At 39.3% G+C, this 17623-nt stretch overlaps 1 protein-coding gene and 1 long non-coding RNA gene across 14 annotated transcripts in view; one reads left to right on the top strand and one right to left on the bottom strand.

The window, feature by feature from the left end:
- The window catches only part of GOLGB1 (golgin B1), an 86749-nt gene extending 72798 nt beyond the window's left edge, over positions 1-13951 (bottom strand). For 7 of the 13 annotated variants that reach the window (XM_036849604.1, XM_036849606.1, XM_036849607.1 and 4 more), the window contains exon 1: positions 13636-13948. The gene's annotated coding sequence lies outside the window, so the exon portion shown is untranslated. Of the gene's footprint in view, positions 1-13635 lie in introns of all 13 variants that reach the window. The other 6 variants (XM_036849618.1, XM_036849617.1, XM_036849610.1 and 3 more) reach the window with 4 other exon arrangements.
- A 72-nt stretch (positions 13952-14023) lies between these two features.
- LOC118893944 lies at positions 14024-17227 on the top strand. The gene is made up of 2 exons (XR_005019646.1): positions 14024-14108; positions 16453-17227. It is a non-coding gene; the product is annotated as an uncharacterized LOC118893944 (long non-coding RNA).
- Positions 17228-17623: the final 396 nt, after the last annotated feature.

The following is a 17623-nucleotide window of genomic DNA, read 5'->3' as shown; positions in this document are numbered from 1 at the left end:
ACAGCTTTACTTCTTCTTTTCCAATTTGGATTCCTTTTATTTCTTTTTCTTCTCTGATTGCTGTGGCTAAAACTTCCAAAATTATGTTGAATAACAGTCGTGAGAGCGGACAACCTTGTCTTGTTCCTGACCTTAGAGGAAATGGTTTCAGGTTTTCACCACTGAGAATGATGTTGGCTGTGGGTTTGTCATATATGGCCTTTATTATATTGAGGTAAGTTCCCTAAGAGGGAAGTTTATAGCAACAAATGTCTACTTTAAAAAAAAAAATCTCGAATAAACAACATAACTTTACACCTTAAGGAACTAGAAAAAGAAGAATAAACTAAGTGAAAGTTAGCAGAAGGAAGGAAATAACCAAGATCAGAGCAGAAATAAATGAACTGAAGAATATAAAAACAATAGAAAAGATCGATGAAACTAAGTTTTTCAATGAAACTAAGTGATTTTCTATAAAGATAAAATTGACAAACTCTTAGGTACATCAACTAAGAAAGAAAGGAGAAAATTCAAATAAAAGTATATGTGAAAGAAAAGACAAGGGCTCTCCTGCTGGCACAGTGGTTAAGAATCCGCCTGCCAATGCAGGCGACACGGGTTCAAGCCCTGGTCCAGGAAGAACCCACATGCCATGAGCAACTAAGCCCGTGCGCCACAACTACTGAGCCTGTGCTCTAGAGCCCACGAGCCACAACTACTGAGCCCATGTGCCACAACTACTGAAGCCCGTGCACCTAGAGCCCGTGCTCCGCAACAAGAGAAGCCACCACAATGAGAAGCCCGTGCACCACAATGAAGACCCAACGCAGCCAAAAATAAATACATAAATAAATAAAAGATATTACGATGGATATCACAGAAATACAAAGGATCATGAGACTACAATACACAATTATATGCCAAAAAATTGGATAACCTGGAAGAAATGGATAAATTTCTAGAAACACACAACCTACCAAGACTCATTCATGAAGAAATAGAAAATCTGAACAGACCAATAACAGTAAGAGACGGTAATCAAAAACCTCTCAACTAAGAAATGTCCAGGACCTGGTGGCTTCACTGGTGAATTCTACCAAATGTTTAAAGAAGAATTAATGCCAATCCTTTTCAAACTCTTCCCAAAAATCGAAGAGGAGGGAACACTTTCAAATTCATCTTACAAGGCTAGTGTTACCTGATAATGAATCCATACAAGGACACTACAGGAAGAGAAAATTACAGCCCTATGTCCCTGATGAACATAGATGCAAAAATCCTCAACAAAATACTAACAGATCAAATTCAACTTCACACTAGCAGAACCATACACCATGATCAAGTAGAATTTATTCCTTGGATGCAAGGATGGTTCAACATCCACAAATCAATTAATGTGATACACCACATCAACAAAATGAAGGATAAAGATCATAAAATCATCTGAATAGATGCAGAAAAAGCATTTGATAAAATCCAACACTCTTTCATGATAAAAACTGAATTAGATACAGATGGGATGTACCTCAACATAATGTTTATATATGACAAGCCCACAGCTAACATCATACTCAATGGTGAAAAGCTGAAAGCTTTTCCTCTAAGATCAGAAACAAGACAAGGATGCCTATTCTCACCACTTCTACTCAATATAGTACTGGAATTCCTAGGGAGAGTAATTAGGCAAGAAAAATAAATAAAAGGCATCCAAATCAGAAAGAAAGAAGTAAAATTGTCTCTGCAGAAGACATGATCTTACATATAGAAAACTCTAAAGAATCCACGAAAAGGCTGTTAAAAGTAATAAATGAACTCAGTAAAGTCACAGGATACAAAATCAGTATACAAAATTATTGTTTTTATGCACTAACAATGAGCTAGCCAAAAAAATAATAAATTAAGAAAACAACCCCATGTTTAATAGCACCAAAAATAATAATAAAGTACTTAGGAATAAATTTAACGAAGGAGGTGAAAGGTCTGTGCACTGAAAACTATAAAATATTGGTGAAAGAGATTAAGGAAGACACAAATAAATGCAAAGATATCCTGTGTTCATGGATTAGAAGAGTTAATATTGTTAAAATGTACATACCACTCAAAGCAATGTACAGAGTCAGCACAATCCTTATCAAAACTCCACTGGCTTTTTTCACAGAAATAGAAAAAAAAAATCCTAAAATCATATAGAACCACAGAAGACCCTGAATGGCCAAAGCAAGGATGATCAATTCATCATCAAAGAAGGTGCCAAGTATAGACAATGAGTAAAGGACAGTCTCTTCAATAAATGGTATTGGGAAAACTGGATATCCACATGCAGAAGAATGAAATTGGACCCTTATCTCACACCATATACAAAAATTAACTCCAACTTGGTTAAAAACTTGAACACAAGGCCTGAACTGTAAAACTAGTAGAAGAAACACAGAAAAAAAGGCTTCCCGACATTCGTGTGGGCAATTATTTCTTGGCTATGTTCCCAAAAGTGCAGACAACAAAAGCAAAAATAGAAAAATGAGATTCCATCAAACTAAAAAGCTTCTGCATAGCAAAGGAAACAATGAAGAGAATGAAGAGACAAACTATGGAATGGAAGAAAATATTTGGAAACCACACACCTGATAAAGGATTAATATCCAAAATATATAAGTAACTCAAACAACTTAATAGCAAGAAAACAAATAACCCAATTTTTTAAATGGGCAAAGGATTTAGATAGACACTTCTTTTTTTTTTAATTAATTAATTAATTTTTTATTTATTTATGGCTGTGTTGGGTCTTTATTTCTGTGCAAGGGCTTCCTCTAGTTGTGGCAAGCAGGGGCCACTCTTCATCGTGGTGCGCGGGCCTCTCACTATCGTGGCTTCTCTTGTTGTGGAGCTCAGGCTCCAGACGCGCAGGCTCAGTAATTGTGGTTCACGGGCCTAGTTGCTCTGCGGCATGTGGGATCTTCCCAGACCAGGGCTCGAACCCGTGTCCCCTGCATTGGCAAGCAGATCCCCAACCACTGCACCACCAGGGAAGCCCTAGATAGACACTTCTCAAAAGAAGACATACAAATGGTCAACAGGTGTATGATAAACGCTCAACATCACTAATCATCAAGAGAATGCAAATCAAAATCACAACATCACCTCACACCTGTTAGAAAGGCTATTATCAAAAAGACGAAAGATAACAAGTGTTGGCCAGGATGTGGAGAAAAAGGCACGCTTGAACACTGTTGGTGGGAATGTAAATTGGCATGGCCATTATGAAAAACAGTATGGAGGTTCTACAAAAAATTAAAAATAGAACTACCATCTGATCCAGCAATTCCACTTCTGGGTATATATCCAAAGGAAATGAAATTAGTATCTTGAAGAGATATCTGCACTCCCATGTTCACTGCAGCATTATTCACAACAGCTAAAATACAGAATCAACCTAAGTGCCCACTGACAGAAGAATGGATAAAGAAAATGTATACAGTATATACACACAGTGGGATATTATTCAGTCCTAAAAAAATAAGGAAATCCTGACATTTGTGAAAACATAGATGAACCTGGAGGACATTATGTGGAGGGAAATAAGCCAGGTACAGAAAGACAAGTACTGCATGATCTCACCTATATATGGAATTTTAAAAAGTCAAACTCAAGGAAGCAGAGAGTAGAATAGTGATTGCCAGGTAGTAGAGGGTAGGGGAAATGGGGAGATATTTGTTAAAGGGTACAAAATTTCAATTACGCCAGATGAATAATGTCTGGGAATCTAATGTACAGCATGGTGAATACAGGTAGTTTGCTAAGAGAGTAGATTTTAAATGTTCTCACCTCCAAAAAAGAAAAAAAAAGGTAACCACGTAGGATGATAAATATATTAATTAGCTTGACTGTGGTAATCATTTAACAATGTATACATATATCAATATATCACTTACACCTTAAATATATACATTTTTGTCAATTACACCTCAAAGAAGCTTTAAAAAATGATTAATATCTACTTCCAATATTGACACCTACTTAACAAAAATTAATGGCTAAGTATTAATTGCTAAATGAATGTAGAGCACCTAACAGTACAGCAGAGCACAAACAGTAGGTATATGACAGAAATGTGTATCATATTTACTTTTACAAAAGAAAAATTAAACTTTGATATTCTTATCACTTTCTATGGTGCAAACTTTGGTGAACACACACACACAGGTATATATGTGATTTCTTCATATGAATTAAAACAAATAAATTTATCAATTATCCCCCATCAAAAATAGAAAAACCCAGAAATGAAGCAGAAACACAAGAAATAATTTAAAATTAAAAAAAATATTTTGGAAATAAAGATGAAACTAAAGGGAATACGTATATGAATAATCACAACAAAGTTGCCTTAAAAAAAAAAGCAAGTTGAAATGAAGGATAATTTTAAAAATCAAAAAGAAATTAGCCATAAACTAAACATGTAACTACTTGTGACCCAGTAATTTTACTCCTAGGCATTTATCTCAGAGTAATGAAAACTTAAATTCACCCATAAACCTATGCATGAATGTTCTTAGCAGCTTTAGTTTTAAGCACCCCAAACTGGAACCAGCAAGGATGTCCTTCAACAAGTAAATGGTTAAATAAACTATGGTACAGGCATAGCTTGTTTTATTGAGCTTTGCTTTATTGTACTTTGCAGATATTGCATTTTTTACAAATTGAAGGTTTGTGGCAACTCTGTGTTGAGCCAGTCTACTGGTACCATTTTTCCTATAGCATTTGCTCACTTCATATCTCTCTCTGTGTCACATTTTGGTAACTCTCGCACTATTTCAAGCCTTTTCACTATTCTTATATTTATGGTGGTCTGTGATCTTTGATGTTACTATTGTAATTGTTGTGGGGCACCATGAACCACACCCTTATCAGGTGGTGAACTTAATCAATAAATGCTGTATGTGTCCTAACTGCTCCACCCACTAGCCGTTCCCGTCTCTCCCTCTCCTTGGGCTTCCCTATTCCCTGAGGCACAACAGTATGGAAATTAGGCCAATTAATAATCCTACAATGGCCTCTAAGTGTTCAAGTGAAAGGAAGAGTCACACGTCTCTCACTTTAAATCAAAAGCTAGGAGTGATTAAGCTTAGTGAGGAAGGGAGGTCAAAAGCCAAGAGAGAACGAAAGTTAGGCCTCTTGCGCTAAACAGCCATGTTGTCATTGCAAAGGAAAATTTCTTGAAGGAAATTAAAAGTGCTACTCCAGTGAACTCACAATGATAATAAAGCAAAAGAGCCGTACTGCTGATATGGAGAAAGTTTCAGTGGTCTAGATAGAAGATCAAATCAGCTACAACATTCCCTTAAGCCAAACCCTAACCCAGAGCAAGGCCCTAACTCTCTTCAATTCTATGAAGGCTGAGAGAGGTGAGGAATCTGCAGAAGAAAAGTTTGAAGTTAGCAGAGGTTGGTTCATGAGGTTGAAACAAGGTGAAACAGCAAGTGCTGATGTAGAAGCTGTAGCAAGTTATCCAGAAGATCTAGCTAAGATAATTAGTGAAGGTGGCTACACTAAACAACAGATTTTCAGCGTAGACAAAACAGCCTCCTTTTGGAAGAAGATGCCATCTAGGATTTTCATAGCTAGAGAGAAGTTAATGCCTGGCTTCAAAGCTCAAAGGACAGTCTGACTCTCTTGTTAGGGGCTAATGCAGCTGGAGACTGTAAGTTGAAGCCAATGCTCATTTACCATTCTGAAAATCTTAAGAATGATGTTAAATCTACTCTGCCTGTGCTCTATAAATGGAACAACAAAACCTGGATAACAGCACGTCTGTTTACAACATGGTTTACTGAATATTTAAGCCCACTGTTGAGACCTACTGCTCAGAAAAAAAGATTCCTTTCAAATTATTGCTGCTCATTAACAATGCACCTGGTTATCCAAGAGCTCTCATGGAAATGTATAATGAGATTAATGTTGTTTTCATGCCTGCTAACAAAACATCCATTCTGCAACCCAAATTCTTTTTGAAATTACCCAGGAGTAATTTCAACTCTCAAGTCTTATTTAAGAAATACATTCCCTAAGGCTATAGCTGTCATAGATTCCTCTGATGGATTTGGGCAAAGTAAACTGAAAACCTTCTGGAAAGGACTGACCATTCTAGATTCTGCTAACAACATTCATGCTTCACGAAAAAAGGTAAAAATATTAACATTAACAGGAGTTTGGGAGAAGTCAAGCCCAACCCTCACTGATGACCTCTGAGAGGTTCAAGACTTTGGTGGAAGAAGTAACTGCAGATGTGGTGGAAACAGCAAGAGAACTAGAATTAAAAGTAGAGGCTGAAGATGTGACTGAATTGCTGCAATCTGAGGATAAATCTTTAACGGATGAGGAGTTACTGCTTCTAGATGAGCAAAGAAAGTGGTTTCTTGAGATGGAATCTACTCCTGGTGAAGATGCTACAAAGACTGTTGAAATGACAGCAAAGCGTTTAGAATATCACATAAACTTAGTTAACAGAGTAGTGGCAGGTTTGAGAGGATCAACTCCAATTTTCAAAGAAATTCTACTGTGGGTAAAATGCTATCAAACAGCATTGCATGCTACAGAGAATTTGTTCATGAAAGGAAGAATTAATCGATGCAGCAAACTTCAATGTTGTCTTATTTTTAAAAACTGCCACAACCATTCCAACTTTCAGCAACTACCACCCTGATCAGTCAGCAGCCATGAACATCAAGGCAAGATCCTGTATCTACCAGCAAAAAGATTACAACTTGCTGAAGGCTCAGATGGTAGCATTTTTCATGATAAAGCACTTTTTAATTAAGGTATGTATATTTTTTAGACATAATGCTATTTCACACTTAAAAGACTACAATATGGTGTAAACATAATTTTTATATGCACTGGGAAACCAAAAAATTTGCGTGACTCACTTTATTGTGATATTAGCTTTATTGCAGTGGTCTGGAACTGAACCCACAATATCTCCAAGATACGCCTGTACATACATACCATGGCATACTACATAGCAATAAAAAGGAACAAACTACTGATACACCTAACAATTTAGATGAATGAATCTCCAGGAAATTATACTGAACGAAAAAGAAAAAGCCAGTTCCAAAAGGTTACATGCTATATAATTCCACATTTACATAATATTTTGAAATGACAAAATTTTAGAAATGGAGGACAGATGAATGGTTACCAGTGCTTAGGGAGAAGCTGAAGGTGAGAGGGTAGGAGGTGGTTATAATTATAAAAAGGCAACACAAGGTATCCTTGTGGTGTTAGAATTGTTCAATATCTTAACTATGGTGGTGGATACAGGAACCTACACATAGGTGATAAAATTTTATAGAACTTAACATACACGAATACAAATAAAATTGGGGAATGTATTATCAGCATCCTGGTTGTGATATTATACAATAGTTTTCTAAAATGTTACCATTGAAGGAAACTGAACAACGCATACAAGGTATCTCTCTGTATTATTTATTAGAATTGTATGTGAATCCACAATTATCTCAATTTAAAAAAGAAAAAGATTAAACTAAATGTGATATCTTACGATAATACCGTGGAATAGAAAAAGGACATCAATGGAGAAATAAGTGAAATCCAAAGTATGGAGTTTAGTTAATAGTAATGCACCAGTGTTGATTTCTTAGTTTTGACAAATGCACTTTTCTACTGTAACATGCTAACATTAGAGAATACGGGGTGAGAGGTATACTGAATTCTGAACTATCTTTGCATATTTTCTATAGTAAATTTAAAATTGTTCCTAATGCTTTGTTTCTTAAAAAATTCAAAGAAATAAATAGTAAAGAAGGAATCAAGAGAAAGTGATAAATATTGCAGATAAGCAATGAGGATAATAGGATCCCCTGAAAAAGAAAAACAAAGCAAAGGTACAGAACAAACGCAAAAAACAAAAGCCAAGAGCACTTATCTGAAATTTTAAAAGATTTGAAGTTACATATTGAAAGAGGCCACCAGATACCTGAGAATATCAACAGAATGACCAACAAGACATTCTAGTAAAATTAATGGACTTAAAAAGAATTCTTTGAGGTTTAGGCTGAAATGTGACTTACAAGCAAAAAAAAAAAAAAAAAAAAAGACTATGGTCAGACTTTTCAGCAGCAATGTTTTTGCCAGAAAAAAAAATAGAGTTACAGATTTGAGATATTTAAGGAAAAAAAATGTGAGCTAAGGATTTTTATTTTCAGCAAAAATGACCTTCAGATATAAAGAGCACACACAGAATGTTACCAACTTGCAAGAAAATTAATGAAAAATTTTCCCAGGAGCCTTTCCTAAGGCATCTATTAGAAAAAAAGCTTGAGATAACCAAAATGACTAAAGAAACATCATCATAAGGACTGGTGTGAGCACTAAATATGTTACTCATAGAACTAAGGCTGGGATGGAGACAGCATAGTATTTAATGATTATATGCTCTGACAACATATAGGGCTCCAATTTTTAAAAATGGGGAAAATGTAAATAGCATATACAAAATAAAACTTATAAAAATTTTAACAACCCAAATTGGTGGCAGTCATTATCATTATTATTCCTTGACTATTATATGTGTCCTGTGGAATTAAGTGAGCAATTATGGGCATAATAATTCTATCATATAGTCATTATGAAAAAAGGAGATAGACATATAACACAAAAGAAATTAAGAACCCCAAAATAAAAACTAATCTTGAATTTGAATCAAAAGTACCAGTATGGGGCTTCCCTGGTGGCGCAGTGGTTGAGTCTGCCTGCCAATGCAGGGGACACGGGTTCGAGCCCTGGTCTGGGAGGATCCCATATGCCGCGGAGCAACTAGGCCCGTGAGCCACAATTACTGAGCCTGCGCGTCTGGAGCCTGTGCTCCGCAACAAGAGAGGCCGCGATAGTGAGAGGCCTGCGCACCGCGATGAAGAGTGGCCCCCGCCCGCCACAACTAGAGAAAGCCCTCGCATAGAAACGAAGACCCAACACAGCCAAAAATAAATAAATTAATTAATTTTTTTAAAAAAAGTACCAGTATGAACCTACAAGGTATTTTATCTTAGTACATATATTTTCCTAGCTCTGTCCATTGAAAAACACTATGACAAACTGAGAAGCAATAAGTATTTCTAGTCTTGAAATACTATTCCCCAGTTTAAAAACAATTTTTTTTTAATAGGAGGGCTTCTTAGAGAAATGGCTGATTTCAATTCTGAAGCAGGAAATGGTAAAAAATGAGCCTGAAACATTTTTTCATACAAAATAGCAAAGAAGCTATCAAAGACTAACATAGAGTCATGTCAAAAGGATCCAGGAGCCAAACTGAAGAAGTTCCCACAGGCCAAAGGAACAACTGAGTTTCTAATAAGATTATGAATTAAATTGCAACAGATATTTAAATCCACCGAAAATATTTAAATTCACAAGTTCATAATAATAATGAACTGGTCATCATCTGAACTAAGTATCGTGAAAACTAGGTTAAGTACAAGGATTTATCTTGTCTTTTCTATTTGGACTTTGCCTTATGACTCCATGATGCAAGAGTGATTTCTATAGCTGTTGACATTAAAGGAATAACATGGAAGTGTAAAAGGATGGGCACCTCAGGCCCAGTTAGGGTCTTTAGGTAGCTCAGAGATTGGGAACTTGAGGGCAAGAGAGCCACTAAGTAGCCATGCTTAAGCTAAACGAAGAAAGATGGAGCTCTGCCTCTGAGAGGCTCACTGTAGGATAGAAATGGGCAAATGCATATATAAAAATTAGCAGGGCTTCCCTGGTGGCGCGGTGGTTGAGAATCTGCCTGCTAATGCAGGGGACACGGGTTCGAGCCCTGGTCTGGGAGGATCCCACATGCCGCGGAGCGGCTGGGCCGGTGAGCCACAACTACTGAGCCTGCGCACCTGGAGCCTGTGCCCCGCAGCAGGAGGGGCCGCGATAGTGAGAGGTCTGCGCACCGCGATGAAGAGTGGTCCCCGCTTGCTGCAACTAGAGAAAGCCCTCGCACGAAACGAAGACTCAACACAGCCAAATAAATAAATAAAGTAGCTATTAATTTAAAAAAAAATTAGTAAAGGGGAAAAGATATAGTAATAAATTCATGTAAGGAATATCTGTGACTACTGGACAAGCAATGCTCTTGCTGTTGTTTTATAAAGCACCAGAATCATGAATAGCAATTTGGAAAAAGAATAAAATGAAGAGCTTCATGCCAAGGTCAGGGTTCAATAAAACATTCAGGCAAATAAAACAATCCCTCAAAGTCAATGCTGGCCACACCTATAAATTCTGCCACAGGATCCCAACACTTCTGTGTTGAGGTGGCATTTAGAATTCCATGAGTCTTATTTTCTCAGTATTCACTGCTAATTATTTTCAAAATATCTACTTGGTGTGGAGCATTATGCTAAGAACCACAAAAATATAAAAAGAAATATAAGGCATGCCCCAACCACAGAGAACCTAGTACAAAATGCATGGGAAAATAAAGTAACTGAAGACAGTGAGCACATGCCTATGACTACATGCATACGCACCATTTGCTTTGGAATTTAAATCACATTTTCCCACAGGAACAACAACACAGAAAATGGCTGTATTTCCAGATCACTCCTCAAACTCACTCAATGTATGTTTAGCTGAGCCTCAGTAGTTTTCCTTAATTCTAAGTGATCCTCAACCAGTTTGAGAAGCTGATAGGAAATGGTGCTATATAGCTGGGAAAAGCATATGCAATATTATGATATAATTTTACAATTAGAAAATGGAAAACTAGTTTTCATGACACAAAAAAACCTGTTTTTATTAAACAAATTTGGAAGTAAACGGTAGCTATAATTTATATACACAGTACTATGTACTAAATATTACTCCAATTGCTTTATATATAATAACTTATTTATCCTCATCATTTTACTCATTTTATTTTTAAAACAACCCCAAGGAGGAGTTCTATCAATATCCCTAGTATTAAAGTGTGTAAGGCATAGGGAAGTTAAGTAATCTTCCCAGTCACAGAGCTCGACAAAGCTTCTTTACTGGTAGAGATTCAGAAGATAACCTATTTTCTGAGCAACCTCATCACCCAACATTCTTCACTGGGGCTGAAAATAGTGCTGGAGGCATGAGGGCACTCGTATACTTGCATATACTGACAGTTATATAACCACTAGACTAAAATGAAATGACTCACAGTAGTAGGGCTCTAAAGAATTCCGTATTGTTTATACCATAGATAGGCTCATGCAAGGGAACAAAGGATATTTGCACATGGATATTCACTACAGCAGTGGTTTTTGTTTGTTTGTTTTTAAGAGAGTTTATTTTTACTTTTGAAAATTTTTGGCCTCGAGGCATGCAGGATCTTAGTTCCTGGACCAGGCATCAAACCTGTGCCCCCTGCAGTCGAAGCACAGAGTCTTAACCACTGGACTGCCGGGGAAGTCACTACAGCAGTGTTTGTGATGACTAATGACTGAAAACAATATCAATGTCCATCAATAGGGGACAGGCTAAATACATTTTGATATTTCTACAGGGGAATGCTGTACAGCCTTTTAAAAGAATGGGGTAGTTTTATACTTATGGATATGGAAAAAATACCTTATAGTATAAAGTGGAAAAAAAAATGTGTAGAATAGCAGGTATATTATGATTCAACTTGTTTGAGAGAGAAAAGGAGAGGGATATATATTATACATGTGCTTGAATATAATCAGAAATTTTCTTAAGAATAAACATTATTTACAGTGCTTACTTCTGGGAAATAGGGAATGTGGAAAAGGATCAGTACATAGAGGAGAAAGAGATTTTTGTTTTTATATTATATCCTTTTGTATTGAATTTACTTTTACCAAAAGCACATATTGCTGATTTTAAATTAGCTTAATTAAAAATGGAGTATTGTAGAGCTTAACATCCTTTCATATAGTGGTTCCTAACAATATACTAGAAGGTAATGATCAGTGGTGAGATGTGTCCCAAATAATTTATTTCTAATATAGTTAAGCTAGAGAAGTTTATGAATGATTTTTTATAAACAAGAATAAAATCAACATCCTTTTAATTAATCCACTAATGTAACGGGGAAAAAAAGAGAGACTTTAATATTCAAGCAGAGGGAAAAGAGAATTATATCCTAAGGATGATTATTTTTAGAAGAGGCTGCATCTCAGAGGAATGGAGGTCCTCAAAAATAATAAAATAATAATAATAAATTAAAATAAAAGAAAAAGGATTCCCCCAATCTGGAAGTCCTCAGAGATGCAAACACCTTTCTAAATAAATAAGGAAACATCTTTATGTGATCCCCAGATTGGGTTGGGAGTGTGCCAGAAAATGGGCAAGAATTTGTTTTCATCCTTTTAAATATGTATGTTTTTGTATATTTTATAAGTAATATATTTACAGTGTTATTCATACATTATTTATAATTAAATATACAGTATTTAGAGGATGGTTGCTCAAAAAAAAAGTTTTACTGATAGGGCAAGCAATTAAAAATGTTTGGAAACTACTGATGCAGTCCAACAAATTTAATGCAGTGAAGAGGAAAGCATTAAATGGCCATTCCATGGTCAAAGGATGAAAAATAAAAGCTGTGAAACAGTCAGTGTACAACGTCTGCAATTTTTTGACCATTCACAATCATTCTGACCATCCAAATTTAATTACTTCATTCTTCTGAAAAGGCCTCCAGCCTTTCTGCGGGGAGTTCTCCACTGCCATCTTGCACAGAACTGTGAGAGTCTTTAAAAGCTCAGAAAGCTTCCAACTACCTCCAAAAGTGAAAGTACTTATCCAGTGATTTTTATATATCTCTGCCCCACTCTTAAACTGTCCTCTCCCCACAGACCAACTGGAACTCTTTGCGTAAATCAGACAAATACATTCCTCATTTGTCGAGGGGCTCATCCTCTGCTTCACACTCCTACGCACCACTCCTGTTACGCAGAATAAACATCCTCCACACCACCAAATCAAGTTCTTTTTCCTCCAGAACTCTATTCAGGGTTCCCATTCCTCTAACTGCCTGACCACCTCTGATTCCTGGGACTTTAGTGTTGATGGGATCGCAAGGATCTTCCCTCTCTCCCAATCTCTCCAGCAACTCATTAGCAGGATCATTCGTCAGGCCCTCGTTTGAGTTACTGTCGCCAATGTTTCTGCGATCTCTGCCCTCAAGACTTTCGGTTTGTCTGGGTCCCGCCCCCCCTTCCCGACACTAAGTTTGTTTAGGGCCTCAGCGCAGGGGTCTGGCAGGTTCTCTCCGACGTCAGCTGTTGCGTACACAGGTCAGCCTGAGCAGGCCGCTCAGGGAACAAGGCCGTCCTGACAGGACCGACCGGAGCGCCTTTCTCCGTCGCTCCCGGAGGAAAAACGTCCTGGGGATGGGGTAGACAGCGCATATGTGCCTAGAGGCCACACAGGGCGACCCCGAAGCCATCTGGCGGGGCCAGCTGGCGTGTGGCCGATTAGAACTAGGCCTGGTAGGTGAAGGAAGGCGGACTGAACGGCCGGATCCGGGACTGAATCAGGATGGGGAGGGAACCCGAGTGTGGCTGCTTTGGCAGCCCCGCGGGCCCTGTGGCGGGGGTGACCGTTACAAGGCTCAAGGAGGCGAAGAGTTGGGGAGCGTCCCCCACTCACCTGGAAGAGGCTGTCGCCGGAGGCTCCAGCTGCCCCCCTCCCAAATTTAAGCCACGTCAGCTCGGGAATCCCGTACGCGACACCTACCGCTGCAGCGCCCCGCCAAGGGACTCAACCACTGGCAGTTGGGACGGAAAACGGGATTAGGCTATGGACCAATCAGGACTATCAGCAGAGCGTTACCAGGGAGACCAGGCACGCCTTGTTTGTAACTAACCCATCAACAATGACAGAGACCAATCAACGTCGGGAAGTGCTTCGCTTCCTCAAAGAAACAGCCAATAGACTCTAAAGAGTGGAGGAGGGGCGGAGTCAGACGGGAGCAAGTGTTCCGGAAGAAAATCTAAGGAAGAGCCGGAAATGCCGGGAGGGCGGGCGTTCTGGTAAGGTCAGGTGTTGATGGGACGGCCGATTTCTTCTCATTCCTCCGCGGGGTTGGCGGTGCCTGACCCGGGTTAGGGCTTGGGCTTTTGGTGAGACACTGCACCCCGGGAAACCAGCTGCCGTTAGGATTGTTGAATGAGCTGTGAAGGGAGTGGGGATGTGGGTTTTGCTCTTAGAGTCAAAATATTAGAGCCAGAAGGTAGGTGGTCTAATATGACTTTTTCATTTTACTGATGAAAAATGAGAACCAGTTTAAAGTGACTTGTCCAAAGACAAACAGCGACTGACTGATGGAACTCGGACAAGAACCTGGCATCTGTATGAAAGGATCAGAGATGTTTTTAAGGACATGAATGAGAGAGAATAGTGAATACTAGGAAATGCCTTTTAGGAAGTGGGGCTTGAACTGGCCCTTAAACAGAGGTTGAGGGTTTGAGGGCTTGGGTCCTGGAATGGGAGTCAGTGAGGCGCTCCAGTAATAGTCACAGAAAACATGCTTGCTCTCCTTAAGCCCCTAAGGAAAGGGGGAAAGTAGCCAGTTCCTGTGATTTAAGGCACTCTCTTGACGATGAGTATTTGAATTTATTGAGCCTTACTGTGTACCAGGCACTCAGCCCACTATATGCATCCTCACCCTAGTGCTTACATAACCCTTTGAGGTTCGAACATCAGTAAGGCCTTTGCTGGCTACCCATCTAAAATTGTAGTCCCCTGTAATCACTGTGTACTGTTCTTAGACCTGGAGATATAGCTGAGATCAAGAAACAAAAGTTCCTGCCCTTTTGAAAATAATAATTTAGTGAGGAGAGAGAAAATAAACAGTTGGCCCTTGAACAACACAAGTGTGAATTGCACGGGTCCACTTATACACTGATTTTTTTTCAGTAATAAATACTACACTGTCTGGCCTGGTTGAACCCATGAACAGAACCACCTGTAAGGAAGAAACACGTATAGGGAGAACCAACTCCCTAATTTATTCTGGGGTTTACGACTACAGAGGGTCAGTGCTCCTAATTCCCACGTTGTTCAAGGGTCAACTGTAATATGGTAGATGGCAAAATGCTTAGGAAAAATGCAAGCAGAGATGGGGTATAGTGGGTGCAGGGGACTGCAATTTTAGAAAAACTGAGACCAGGCATGTTGGCTTTTGCTTCATTCTCTTGTGCTTCTTAAAACTTGGAATGTAAAGGGCAGCCCTTCCAGGGCCCAACATGAGCCAGGGCTTGCAGGGCTTATTCTGCAGGCTCTCCAAGAGATTTTATTTGAGGTCAGTGAGCAAGGGAATGTTGCTGTATATCAACTGCAGCTGTTGAGGGTTGAGGCACCCAGCTGACTGCATCAACAGCTGAAATTGCTCCCTGATGATGTGCAGACCTTTCATGTAGCTGGTCTCTGTGAGTTATATTTAAATACAGTCATTAAATAAAATCCTCACTAATCAGGATTCCCTAGTGGTAAAGAAGTCTAACTTATGAGATCTGGATTTTGTATGAAAGTATCTGTGTATACTTACCCACAGAGGTCTGGGTCTTTATCTATATTCCCCTAGGTCAGCAAAAATCCCAGAAGGATCCAGAGTGTACCAAATACCCAATACTCAAAGCCTAAGAAAAGACTGTTCTGAAATCCCTAGCCCTCATAAGTAGTAAGTCATGGGAAGTCATAGGTCACTATCATAAGTCACTGTCTCCTCTGGAAGTGCAGAGATGCCTGTGCATACTTTGGTGCCCATTTATTGACTAGGGCCTGCCTACAGAATGCAGCCACAGTAGACGGGAACTGGTGTCCCACCTGTGTTGAGGACAGAGGGACTGCCGTTGTGTGAATTGTTTGGGCTTTGTTCTGGTGTCCCAAGGAGGCCAATATGACATGGGGTAGATTTCAGGCCATTTGTCTCCATGTCGCAGTTGGTAGTCATCCTTCATACCAATTAACTCCTAGAAACAGATGCCAGAGGAAGCTCTACAGGAATTGGGACTTTTGTTCTCCCGACTTTCCTCCTGGGAATGTCGGCACTCCTGATTAAGCACTAGACCCATGGAGAGACTGAGCTGACGTTAGGAAAACTGAGACCAGGCCTGATGATTTCCAGCTTCCTGTACTCCTTAAAACTTGAAATGTACAGCAACCCTTGATGTGTTTTTTTCCAGCCCAGCTCCAGTTTTTGCTCTCCATGGGTCCCTGTAGATAGTCTCTCTTTGATGATGGAAGAGATTAGGATTTGGGGGCTCTTCTGTCTGTGGAGCTGCAGGTGTCTCCTTGCCTCCTGCTGGATGAACTTTGGGATGGGGACCAAGGATGGCAGGTTGTTTCTTGAGAAGGCTATAAGTGTGGAATGAGTAGATGTCCTGATTCAGGCTTCTCAGAGGCATCAGAGATGCCTGAGGGATACAGAAACTTGCTGATTTATGCTCTTATCTTGCTATTAAGGCCCTGGTACCTGTCTTTCAGCTCTTGCTGAGCATCCTCAAGCAGCAGCAGTTTTGCCCAAAGGTGGGCAGGGCTAAGCAGAAACCCTGGCACATGGGAGAACAGGAGAACTGAAGAGGCCAGACATCGTTGCCTGGAAGATGGCAAGAGTTGTCTCCCAGCTCTTGCTAGGATCTGCTCCTCTGACAGCTGAAGAAGAAACCACTGTTAAAACTCCCCCTGTGTCTTCAGGGGCTACAGATGCTATAACTGTTTGACTCAAAGGCCTGGAATAATCCAGGCTCCAGGAGAATTGATTGAGGCCTCTTCTAACTTCAAGAGTCTTCCCCCACAGAATCAGCAGGCTCTGGATACTTCATGGAACATGTGGAGCCAGGCAGAAAATCTTGGAAACCCTGGTAGGCAAAGGGTGGGAATGGCTGAAACAAGTGGAATTATTCTCTATAGGGGATGAAGCCACGGTAGTTTGTAGAGGAGAAGCAACATTTATGCCACAAGAACTCAGTTACTATTTCTATATGAATTGTTACTGAGCATTTACAATATGTGAGGAAGTCATATGGGGAGCAGTGGTGACTTTCTCATCCTGAGGCACCTAGAGCCAAGGGCATGAGGAACCTGAAATCAAAGAGAAGAAAATTCCTAAGAGATGTAACCATACAGCTCTTATTCAGCATTGATTCAACAAATACTAAGCACAGACCATATGTCAGGCACTTTATGTGGCTTATTTTTTATCTGGGATCTAAGAATAAATCTCGGTCCTTTAAGCAGGCTTTGTGATGGAGACTTCTCTAGCCCATCAATTTGAAGAATGTTCTTATCATGTATCTTAGCGGATGTGGTAGGCCCCTTTTTTGGAGAACTACCAAGTACTATAAAAGTCCCTCAGGATACAACTATATTTAATGATTAATATACTACCACAAAGAGGTCACTAGAACTCAAGTTACATATCAAGTTGACATCTCTGATATGCTTCATAGGTACTTTCAAGGACTGTATCACTAAAGCCTACCCTCATCAATATTCCTAGTCTAGAATATCACCAAGACTAACAAAGTTACGCCACTACTGCTGATATAACTAATAAATTTGCATGTAGAGCTGATATTGTGAGAATGTCTGTAGACCTCCTAAACATCTCTAAATTGTCCTAGGTGTGTCCTGC

Source organism: Balaenoptera musculus, chromosome 4 (assembly GCF_009873245.2).
Source record: "Balaenoptera musculus isolate JJ_BM4_2016_0621 chromosome 4, mBalMus1.pri.v3, whole genome shotgun sequence".
Lineage (NCBI taxonomy): Eukaryota > Metazoa > Chordata > Mammalia > Artiodactyla > Balaenopteridae > Balaenoptera > Balaenoptera musculus.
Note: the sequence above shows the minus strand (reverse complement) of the source record. Positions and strands in the feature narration are given on the sequence as shown.